This window comes from Choloepus didactylus, chromosome 7 (genome assembly GCF_015220235.1).
Source record: "Choloepus didactylus isolate mChoDid1 chromosome 7, mChoDid1.pri, whole genome shotgun sequence".
In the NCBI taxonomy this organism is placed as follows: domain Eukaryota; kingdom Metazoa; phylum Chordata; class Mammalia; order Pilosa; family Megalonychidae; genus Choloepus; species Choloepus didactylus.
In genome coordinates, this window is record NC_051313.1 from 35,858,007 (window position 1) to 35,870,229 (window position 12,223).

Genomic DNA, 12,223 nt, shown 5'->3' on the forward strand with positions numbered 1-12,223 from the left:
ATCATCCTAATTTACAGAAGAGAAAACTGAGGTCCAAGAAAGTTGTGTATATTGTCCAAGGTCGCCACACTAAGAAATGACAAACTCAAACCCAGATTTTCTATTTCCACATGTAGTGATCCTTCCTTCCATTGCCCAAGACTGCCTCTGTTTCCTGGCAGAGATAGGTGACACCCAACTATAAACCATGATCAGATGGAGCCAAAATAGAGTAGGAAAGGGGGGCACTTGCTTGAAGAAGCAAGCACAAAGGAACTTAGTTGAACCCAGATTAGGTTAGGAAATGGAAGGAACTAACTGTTCCTTCAAGATTAATTTCAGTATTCTAATGAATTAAAATTAATTCAGTTACTTAATTAGTAATTTTCCACTAGAGCATTCAGCTAGGATTGGGGGTGGGGGGTGGGGAAAGCAGGGTATTTTAAATTCCCAGTAAAAATGATGACTTGATTTCTTGATGATGGTATTAGCCAATGACTCAAGCTCCCTCACCCCCAAGAAAATAAAAGAAATGAGGCAAGTTGATTTTCATTCATTCCTTATGCATTTTGCTACCATCTGCCAAGAAGCTTTAGTCTAGTGGGTGGAGGGAGAGGAATAACAGAATAAACAGATAATTATACTACAGTAGGTACTATAATACAACAAAGGATGACACCAAACCCAGAAGGAAGGATCAGGAAAATTTCTTAGAAGAAAGAGATGAATCTTGAAATCTGAGTTAGGTCAGTGGGGGGGGGGGATGGGGAGGGGAGGGGGGCTGTGTTCTGACTATGAGTAGTTCTGAATAGTGAGAGGATGGAGGAAGGAGACTGGAGGTGGGAGAGATAGGCTAGAAAAGTAAGCAAGACTTGTATCTCTGTGCCAGTTTAGGTGTATTATGTACCCCAAAACACCATTATCTTTGATGCAGTCTTGTGGGGGCAGACATATTAGTGTTGATTAAATTGGAATCCTTTGATAGAGTGTTTTCATGGAAATGAGACTCAGTCAATTGTGAATGAAATGTTTGGTTGAATAATTTCCACGGAGGTGTTACCCCACCCATTGAGAATGGGTGTTAATTGGATCACTGGAGTCCTGTAAAGGAGTTCACAGACAGAAGGACTTCAGAGCAACAGAGAGTGACATTTTGGAGAAAGCTGCAGCCAAGAGAGACATTTTGAAGAATGCACAAGAGCAGAGAGCTGCAGCTGAGAGACACATTTTGAAGACAGCCATTGGAAGCTGACACTGACGCTTTGGAGAAAGCCATTTTGAAACCAGAACTCCAGAGCAGATGCCAGCCACGTGCCTTCCCAGCTAACAGAGGTTTTCCAGATGCCTTTGGCCATCTCCAGGGAAGGTACCAGATTGTTGATGACTCACCTTGGACACTTTATGGCCTTAAGACTGTAACTGTGTAACCAAAAAAACAAAACCAATCCATTTCTGGTATTTTGCGTAACGGGCAGCATTAGCAAACCAGAACAATCTCAAAAGACTTTTTGTGGCCTGCCAAGTAATTATAATATTATTCTTAATACCATTGGAACCACTGATTAATCTGTACAAATTAGAAAGATCTGTGGGGGCAAGTAGATTTAGGCATATGGTACATCTGCCCACTGACTCAGAAACATTCAAGCAAGAAATCCAAGCAAGAAATGACAGAGTAAGGAGAGGTTATGGCTTCATTGCAAATCATTTAGCTCATTCCTGGGAAAATCAAAAACTAGAATTCAGATCTCCTAATTCTTAGGTTGGCATATTTTTCTCCCATCCCACAATACCTTCCTGTCTCTTTGGCATTTTCTTATTTTGAAGAATGTCATCCCTTTTAAAATGCATGCTGAGAAGCTAGAACATTTTTTAAGAATCTCATTCTTACTGGAACCAACCATTTATCATAATGATGTTAACTATTAGACAGTTCTCACCTGCAGTCCCATACAGGTGATCTTATTTGGTTTTCTTTGGAGATTTCTAAAGCTATTTTTACCTCTACAGGTAAAAATGAAGTTGCCTTAAACTTCTCTAGCTTGATACTTTAAACTTCAAGCTTTCACTTTTCTTTATATTATAGTTTGGAGAAAAAGGCAAAGCAGTTATTTTATTTTATTCTTTCGTATCCATTGTTAATGAGAATTGTTAATTATAATTGTAGGACCAGTTCAACTTCAGTGATAAGTTCAGAGCGTAAAAGATCATATATCAACATGACCTTACTAACCTCCTCTGTACTAAATGACAAACTCCTAGAAATAGCCTTTGGATCAGGTCATGAAGACACTAAAATACCCTTTGCCACAGAACTCTATTGAACCTTGTCTGTCATTTATCACCTTCAATCACAGAAGCCTGCTTCAATGCTAAATAGAATTTCAAATAAAAAAATGAGAGGAGAAATGACTTCCTCCAAATAGTTCAACTCACAATTTTATTTAGCCTCTCTTTGGGCTTTTGAAATAATGTGGAGAAAGATCACAGCAAGATGCAGTATGCTTTTTGCATTTGTAGAGAGAGTGTAGTGAAAGGGAAAGAGGAGGGCTTTAGAGCCAGCAGCTTTCTCTCTGGAGTCTGTGCCTCACTGACACTCTTGGCACTGCAATGATTTAAAGAACTATAAACAGTTCCCACCATCAAAAGGATTCCATTCTTGTCTTGAGAAGCCAAAACAAGGCATGTGTAAGAATTGTAGAGAAAGCTCAAACCCATTACTGCAATGGCAGAAAAAAAATTAAGGTACAGGCATTCTCAGTTAGGTATAAGCTGTTCATTGGAGATGCTTATTGCCGTCCTTAGTCCTGCCACAGAATCAGCCATAGAGGGAAAAAAAAAAAAAAAAAAAAAAAAGATGAGTGCTATAGCCAATCACCCAGATTTCTAAGGATGTCAACTCTGGCCATAACTGGCAGGAGTTACCAGAATCTTGTTTTCATGCAAGGGACAAGTAAATGGCCACATGGACAAGACTGGCAGCTACCTTGTCAAAATCTTGCTTGAAGTTAAGAATATAAAAATCGTAAAAATTCATTGAGAGAGGATATGCAAGGCCAACTTCTGGTAGTGACAAGCAGACAATGAATGAATAAGATTTGGATACTGATATATGCTAGGAAGAAGATGTTTTACAAGTAATGTAACAGAGAAACTTCAGGTTTGATCAACGAGGGTCAAAGAAGCCTTCTTGGATGAGGTGACATTTGAGTTGAGATATGAATGAGAAGAAAGAGGCAGTCATTCAATGAAGTCGAATTAAGATCTTTCCAAAGCAGAAGGTTTAAAAAGTGTGAAGGCCCTGAGTTTGGAACAAGCTTGTTGAATTTGAGGGAAAGTAGGCCAGCATGACTGGAGTATAGTAAATGTAGGGTAGAGTTGTAGAAGATAAGGCTGGAGAAGCAGAAAGCTTTCCAATTATATAGATTCTTATAACCCATAGGAGAGTATGGATTGTTCACTGGTTGCAGCAGAGAGACTTGAGGATTATAGATGGAAAAAATAGTAAAATATAATCTGCACTTTAGAAATACCACTACAGAATGATGGAGAAGGAAGACAGAGGCTACTGCATCTGTCCAGGTTAGAGATGAAGGGGAATTAGACTAAGCTATAGCAGTAGAGATAAGAGAAGTTATTGGTCTTAGGGCATATTTTGTGTGTGTGTGTGTGTGTAATTTTTATTTTAGTAACATACACACCTAAAATTTACCGCTTTAACCACACTGAGATATATAATTCAGTGGTGTTAATCACATTTACATTGTTGTGCAACTATTACCATCATCCATTATCACAATTTTTCCATCACCCCCAACAGAAATTCTTTACCAATTAAGCTTTAGATCCCACTTTCCTACCCCTCCCCAACCCCTGATAACTGATATTCTAGTTTCTGACACTGAATTGGCATCTTCTAAGTTTCATATCAGTGAAATATTTGTCCTTTTGTGTCTGGATTATTCCACTCAACATGAGGTATTCAAGGTCATCCATGTTGTCACATGCATCAGAACCTTGTCCCTTTTCACAGCTGCATAATGTTCCATTATATCTACCTACCACATTTTGTTTATTCATTCATCTCTTGATGGATGCTTGCATTGCTTCCATTTTTTGGAAATTGTAAATAATGCTGCTATAAATGGATGTGTAAATATCTGTCCCAGTCCCTGCTTACAATTCTTTTATGTATACACCCAGAAATGAGATTAACAGATCATATGTTAATTCTATATTTAACTTTCTGAGGAATTGCCAAACTGTTTGCCATGACAGCTGCACCATTTTACATTTCCATCAAAAACGAATGAGATGATCATTTTATTTTTCTCTTTTGATTTGTTAATGTGTTGTAATACATTGATTTTCTTATGTTGAGCCATCCTTGCATGCCTGGAATGAACCCCACTTGGTCATGGTGTAAGATTTTTTTAATGTGTCTTTGGAATCGATTTGCAAGTATTTTGTTGAGAATTTTTGCATCTTATATTCATTAGGGAGATAGGCCTGTAGTTTTCCTTTTTTGTAGCATCTTTGCCTGGTTTTGGTATTAGATTGACGTTAACTTCATAAAATGAGTTAGGTAGTGTCCCATTTTCTTCGATGTTTTGAAAGAGTTTAAGTAAGATTGGTGTCAGTTCTTTTTGGACAGTTTGGTAGAATTCCCCTGTGAAGCCATCAGGCCCTGGGCATTTATTTGTGGGAAGCTTTTTGATGACTGATTGGATCTCTTTGCTTGTGATTGGTTGGTTGAGGTCTTCTGTTTCTTCTCTGGTCAGTCTAGGTTGTTCATATGTTTCCAGGAAATTGTCCATTTCCTCTACATTATCCAGTTTGTTGGCATACAGTTGTTCATAGTATCCTCTTATAATTTTTTTAATATCTTCGGAATCCACAGTAATGTCACTGTTCTCATTCATGATTTTGTTTATATGGGTCTTCTCTCTTTTTGATTTTGTCAGTCTAGCTAGGGGCTTGTCAATCTTGTTGATCTTCTCAAAGAACCAACTTTTGGTATTATTTATCCTCTCTATTGTTTTTTTGTTCTCTATGTCTTTTATTTCTGCTTTAATCCTTGTTATTTCTTTTCTTCTACTTGATTTAGGATTGGTTTGCTGTTCATTTTCTAGCTTCTTCAGTTGATCCATTAGTTCTTTGATTTTGGCTCTTTCTTCCTTTTTAATGTATGCATTTAGTGCGATAAATTTCCCCCTCAGTACCGCTTTTGCTGCATCCCATGGGTTTTGGTATGTTGTATTCTTGTTTTCAGTCGTCTCTATATATTTAGCAATTTCTCTTGCTATTTCTTCTTTAACCCACTGATTATTTAGGAGCATGTTGTTTAACCTCCAGGTATTTGTGAATTTTCTAAGTCTCTGATGGTTACTGGCTTCTAATTGTTTTCCATTGTGGTCAGAGAATGTGCTTTGAATAATTTCAATTTTTTTAAATTTATTGAGGCTTGTTTTATGTCCCAGCATATGATCTATTCTGGAGAAAATTCCATGAGCACTAGAGAAGAATGTGTATCCAGGTGATTTGGGATGTAATGTTCTATGTAAGTCTGTTAAATCCAATTCATTTATCAGGTTGTTTAGGTTTTCAATTTCCTCATTGGTCTTCTGTCTGGTTAATCTATCTATAGGTGAGAGTGATGTGTTGAAGTCTCCCACAATTATTGTGGAAACATCCATTGCTTCCTTTAGTTTTGCCAGTGTTTGTCTCATGTATTTTGTGGCACCATGATTGGGTGCATAAACATTTATGATTGTTATTTCTTTGTGTTGAATTGCCCCTTTTATTAGTATGTAGTGGCCTTCTTTGTAAGGCATTTCTTGAATCAGCCATCCTATCCTTGTCTTTTTCTTACTCCCTTGTTATGGTTCATTTGAAATGTTTTTTTATTGTATGTTTTTTTAAAAATTTTTTTAATATAGTTGATTTTTAAAAAAAGAGTTAATTAAAAAAAAACAATGAAAAAAATATGCAGAGCCCCCTTGAGGAGCTGGTGGAGAATGCAGGGGTATTGGGCTTCCCTACCTCGATGACTCTGATGTGCTCACAGACACAGGGGATGGGTGGTTTGATGGGCTGAGCCCTCCACCACAGGACTTGCCCTTGGCAAGACTGCTGCTGCAAAGGAGAGACTAGGGCTCCCCATAATTATGCCTAAGAGCCTCCTCCTGAATGCCTCTTTGTTGCTCAGATGTGGCCCTCCCTCTCCAGCCAAGCCAACCTGGCAGGTGAAATCACTCACCTCCCCGCTACATGGGATCCAACACCCAGGATAGTGAATCTCCCCGGCAACATGGAATATGACTCCCAGGGAGGAATGTAGACCCGGCATCATGGGATGGAGAACATCTTCTTGACCAAAAGGGGGATGTGAATGGAAATGAAATAAGCTTCAGTGGCAAAGAGATTCCAAAAGGAGCTGAGAGGTCACTCTGGTGGGCACTCTCACGCACAATACAAACAACCCTTTTTAGGTTCCAATGAATAGGAATAGCTAGCAATGAATACCTGAACCATCACTCTACAACCCAGAACCCATGAATCTCGAAGACAACCGCATAAAAATGTAGCTTATGCGGGGTGACAACACGACTGGGAAAGCCACATGGACCACACTCCCCTCTGTCTAGTCCATGGATGGATGAGTAGAAAAATGGGGGAAGGAAAAACAAAACAAAACAAAACAAAACAAACAAAAGGCACCCAGTGTTCTCCTTCACTTTAATTTCTCTTTTTCACTTTGATTTTTATTCTTATTATTTTTGTGTGTGTGGCAACAAAAATGTCAAAAATTAATTTGGGTGATGAATGCACAACTATATAATGGTACTGTAAACAACTGAATGCACACTTTGTTTTGCACGACTGCATGGTGTGTGAACATATCTCAATCAAATCAATAAAAAAAATGAGAGTTCCTGTTTCTCCACATCATCTCCAACACTTGATATTTTTCACTTTTTTAAATAGTAGCTATTCTACTTGGTATAAAGTGGTATCTCATTGTGGCTTTGATTTGCATTTCCCTGATGGCTAATGATGTTGAGCATTTTTACTTGCCCTTTTTGGCCATTTCAAAAGCTTCTTAGAAGAAATGCCTATTCAAGTCTTTTGTACATTTTTTGACCGGGTTGTTTGTCTTTTTGTTGTTGTCCTCCAGTCTCTATCATCCTCCAGAGTTCTAATAACATGGGATTTGTTCTTTTATTTTTTTACTCTGAGGGGACACTGTTCCATGGGAGTCTTACATAGCCATGGTGATGATGTCACTCAGGATTTTTTATCTATAGGATCATGTTTTCTGTGAATAAGGATAGTTTTACTTCTGCCTTTCAAACTCAGATGTCTTTCATTTCTTTTTTTGCCCAATTACTCTAACTAGAGTTCCAATAAAATATTGAATAGCAATGGTAAAACCAGGCATATTGTCTTGTTCCTGATTTTAGGGAGAAACTTTTCAGTCTTTCACCATTGAGTATGATGTTAGCTGTGCATTTTTCATATATACCCTTTATCATATTGATGAAATTCACTTCTATTCTTAGTTGTCTGAGTGTTTCCATCATGAAAGATTTTCGGTTTCATCATATGCCCCCAGCATACTTGAAATAGCAAAATAGCATGGACAGGGAGTGAGTGGGTCCAGTGTGTATTTCCAGGCCACCTTTGGTTCCTTTGTGGGGTGGCAGTCATTTGGCAAAAGACTTTTCATCAGTAACATCTGAGCTCTTTTGTGCCTGTATGGATTGGAAGCAAGTGTACAGAGTACCTGGCCAGTCTTTGTGTTTTTATCTTCTATGAAACAGGAAAAAATAAGTCCTACAAAGCCTTGATCCATCATCTGGTACATGGCTTGTGTGCGAACATCGACATGTGAAGGCCAAACAGTTATATGAGGATGGGAATGATACCAGCCCACAGCTCTCATGGGGTGGCCTGTTAGTTCAGCCAACCTCTCCACCTCTGTTGAAGCTGCAGACAGCTGCTCTGGAGAAGTTTCCACATGGTCCTTCCTCTTATCAGAACATCACAAGATGATGATGGAATGAATATGAACAATTTTCACAGTGTCAATCTTTTCAGCAACTGTGCACATTTCAGTTCCAGTATATGCAAATTTTGAGTCATTCCTTGGGTCATCATTCAACTCCCCTATACACAGCCCCATCATCTCCTCCTTTTCTGTGCTCAGGGCATGGTTGAGACAAACCAGGAAAGCGTCAGACTCGAGATGAAACACCTGCACTGCCTGCACCACCTGCCTTAGGGCATATTTTGGTGTAGAGATGACTAAGATTGTTTTAGTAATACATTTGGATGTGGAATGTGGGGAGATTTTAAACATTTACATGTGTTGCCTGAACAACTGAATAAATATTAGTACTATTAGGGAGACCCCTGCGAAGTCAAAAGAGATGACATACAGGGACCAAATGAAGGGATTGGCTTTAGATTGGCTCGTGGACAGTTCATCCATTAAAACATTTAGGAAGGCAGAGTTCATATAAGCAATGAAGTAGATTAGGGAACTGGAGGAAAGATGCCCAATCAGTTACAATAATTATTCCATGCAGTAACAGATATAAGCTGATAGTAAATTGAGGAAAGGCAATGTTTGAAATGTGAGGCAAGAGAAAGGGTAAAATCATCACCATGGAAAGGAGAAAGCAAATTTATAGAGGAGTTAATAAGAATTGTCTGGAAATCTCAAAAGGCCAATTGTGATATCATAAATTTGAAGTGAGTTCAAGTTGCATTGTTGTGTGATTTTTCCAGCAATCTGCACGGTGAGTACAGGCAGAGAACAGATTTAAAATAGTAGGATTTAACCATCTGTATTAGTTTCCTCCAGCTGCTGTAGCACATTGCCACAAACCTAGTGGCTTAAAACAACACACATTTATGATGTACATTTCTGAAGGCCAGAAGTCTAAAATGGGTCTCACTGTACTAAAATGAAGGTGTCACCAGGACTGCCTTCCTCCTGTAGGCTCTTGGGGGTAATCTGTTTGCTTGTCTTTTCCAGCTTGAAGAGCACATTTCTTGGCTTGTGGATCCCTTTGAACTTCAAGGCTAGCAATGGCAGGTCAAGTCCTTCTTATGCTGTCATCCTTCTGGTTCTCCCTCTTCTGCCTCCCTTTTCTACTTATAAGAAGCTGCATAGTTACCCTGGACCTCCTTCAATAATCCAGGATAATCTCCCCAACTGATTAGCCACCTTAATTCCATCTGCAGCCTTAATTCCCCTTTGCCATATAATTGAACATATTCACACCTCTCAGGATTAGGAGGGGAAGGTAGAAGGGGCATGATTCTTCATATCATATCAAGGTCGGGGTTTTCTCAGGTGAAGGTATGATGAAAAGAAGGGAGAGGTGGAAGGAAGTTCAGAGTTATTTTCAAGAAATGGTTATAGAGTTGAACAATGGAATCCAAGTTGTAAGGAGAGCATCAGAGTGGGTGGGAAAAATAGACGGGGGCAAACTAGTAACGTCAAGGAGAGATAGGTCAATGAGGTCAATAATTTCTGAGTGAGAGAACTGGAATCAGTAAGCCAGAAAAATAGGAGATGAATGTCAGTGGACAGAGGTTTAAAAATGGGATTTCAGAGATGGTGGAGTTATTGGTAATAGCAAGGTATATGAGTTTTGAAATTGAAGGACACAAAGAAACCAATAACTAGTCATTTTCCTCTAGAATAAGTCAGGTACGTAGCAGTGACCCCGATGTTACTGTAAGTTTTCAGGGTGCTTATTCTTGAAGAGAATAAGTGCAGTTTGTGCAGTTTGAAACATAAACTCAGTTTCATATTCTGTCCCTGGCATTTCTGCCTCTCACAAGGAGGAAGCCCTTGTCTCAGCCTCAGGTGGGTGGGGGTATGGAGAGGGTGCCCAGAGAAGTGGTGGTCAAAAGACAATGCAGGAGGCTGACTCTATGTGCAAGGTGGGTGGGCCACTCTATTTGGGGACTAGTAAATGGCTTAGAAAATTATTTGCAAGAGCTTCCACTATAGTGTGGCAGAGTTATTTGGGATGCCTTCTGTGGTACCTAGGGAACAGTTTGTATGGAATCATCTAAAGATGTTTCCATTTTGGACTTAAAACTGTTTCATGCTTTATTTTGTAATAAAAATATTGATCATCTCACTGCAGTTTTCATCGAAAGATTTCTTTCTAGGGTACTATGCCCCAAAAGCATTGAATTAGTTCTACTCTATTGGAAGCGGTACAAAATGGGCTAAGAAGTACATATTTTCCATGCCACATTATTAGAATATTGTTATTTTTCTAGGTCTCTGCATATACTTTTTTCACAAACAGTATAAAATGATAACCTCCTGAAAACAGGTTAACATGTTCTCCATAATTTGTGAATATGAATTGGATAAAAATTATGCTGGATAAAATTAGAGAATAAATGAAATGGTGCGTTATGCATTCCGAGGTCAATAATTAATTTACTGTAATTATTGCAATGATATTATTAAAAAATAAGCATTTGTCTTGTGCCATTAGAAGAGAGTTTAAAAACAAATGTTCAGAGACTTCAGGGAAGATGGTGGAGTAGAGAGCTCCAAGACCAGCCCTCCCACCAAAACAACTATTAAATAGGCAGGAACTGTCTGAAACAACTATTTTGAAACTCCAGAGGCCAGAAGAACACTGCACAGCATCCAGGGAAGAGCAGGAGGAAGAGGTGGACACATTACAGTAAAGTACTCTGAAGTGCTTTCTCTGCACAGTAGCTACTAGTGCCCATCTCCCACTCTCACAGCAGGCCACCAAGGGGTCCAGTCCCTGGCTAGCCCACTGGTGACAGAAAGGGACATAAAAATCTTCTTCCCCAAGAACTAGGGTGGGCACGGATGATTACTAATCAAGGATTTTGATTAGCAAATTCGAATGGCTGTTTCCTGGCTCTGAGGGTGGCTGTTGTTTCAACCCAACCCAGACAAAGGCAGTGGCAGCCATTGTTTCACCCCTCCCGAGACAGGGGTGGAAGCAGTGGCGATTTAAGATACTGGCCTCCCCAGGGCTGCAGGGGACAGTTAGCTGAAGGGCTGCATTTGTCAGGCAGGAAAGGAAAGCTCAGCATTAGAGAAGCTTTTGAAGCCCTTTCTGATCCCCTCCCCAGGGCACTTGGAGCCAATCTATGCTCCCTTCTTGGGTCCCTGGCCCTGTCTTGGCTGGGAAAGATTGATTTGGGAAAGTCCTCTCTGGGGTGACCCTCCTCTCAGAATTTGCCCTCAAGACAAAAGCAGCACAGAGGCAATGAAGGCAGTGTTAAAAACTGTAGAGGCAGATAGTCTAGGACAAAGGCCTGCCAGCATCAAATACCCAGGAGAGGGAGGTCTGTCTCCAGGAAAACAGAGGGGACAACCAAACTGCTGTAAACAGGGGAACTCCACAACAATTAATAAGCAAAAACCCAGGACAAGACAGAGGTTCAGAAAAAAACAGGGAAAACCCTGCACACTGCATTTGTTTGGGGCAGACCTTTGTGATAGGAGGGCTGAAGCTCAAGAAAATCTCTGTTTTATCACCAGCTGCTTACAAAACCAGGAAACAGATATCTCAGGGAATAAATCATAGAGTTAACATTTTAAAATACCAAAATGTACAGTGTGCAATAAAAGAGTACAAGAGAAACAAAGAAGCAGGATACAATGGTTCATCCAAAGGAAGGGGATAAAAATACAGAAGACACCAACAAAGAGGAGAATGCAGATATACCAAAAACAAACAAACAAACAAAAAAAGCCTTTTAAAAAATGACTTTAAAAATACTCAAGGAGATGAAGAAAAGTACAGAGAAAGAACTAAAGGATATCAGGAAAACAATGGAGCTGGCAGAAGAAAGAATGAGTGTATTTGAAGATGACACAATTGAAATGAGTCAGGTTGAGGAGCAGAAAGTGAAAACAGCCTAAGAAGTTCTGGGACCCCATCAAGTGCACCAAGATATTCATTTTTCAAGTCCCAGAAGGAAAAGAAATAGAGAAAGGGGCAGAAGGAATAGTCAAAGAAATAATGACAGAGAACTTCCCAAACTTAGCAAAAAAACATGAATATGCACATCCAGTAAGCTCAGAGAACATCAAATAGGATAAACATGAAGAAAAATGCACCCTGTCATATATTGATTATACTATCAAATGCAAAGGACAAGGAGAGAGTTCTGAAGGCTGCAAGAGAAAAGCAATGTGTTATTTACAAGGGAGTCCCAG

At 39.4% G+C, this 12,223-nt stretch overlaps 1 protein-coding gene and 1 pseudogene across 4 annotated transcripts in view; one reads left to right on the plus strand and one right to left on the minus strand.

Moving 5' to 3' along the window:
* HS3ST5 (heparan sulfate-glucosamine 3-sulfotransferase 5) overlaps positions 1-12,223 on the plus strand; it is a 319,040-nt gene that overhangs the window by 237,661 nt on the left and 69,156 nt on the right. The window lies entirely within an intron of this gene.
* On the minus strand, positions 7,686-8,341 carry LOC119540525 (annotated as a pseudogene).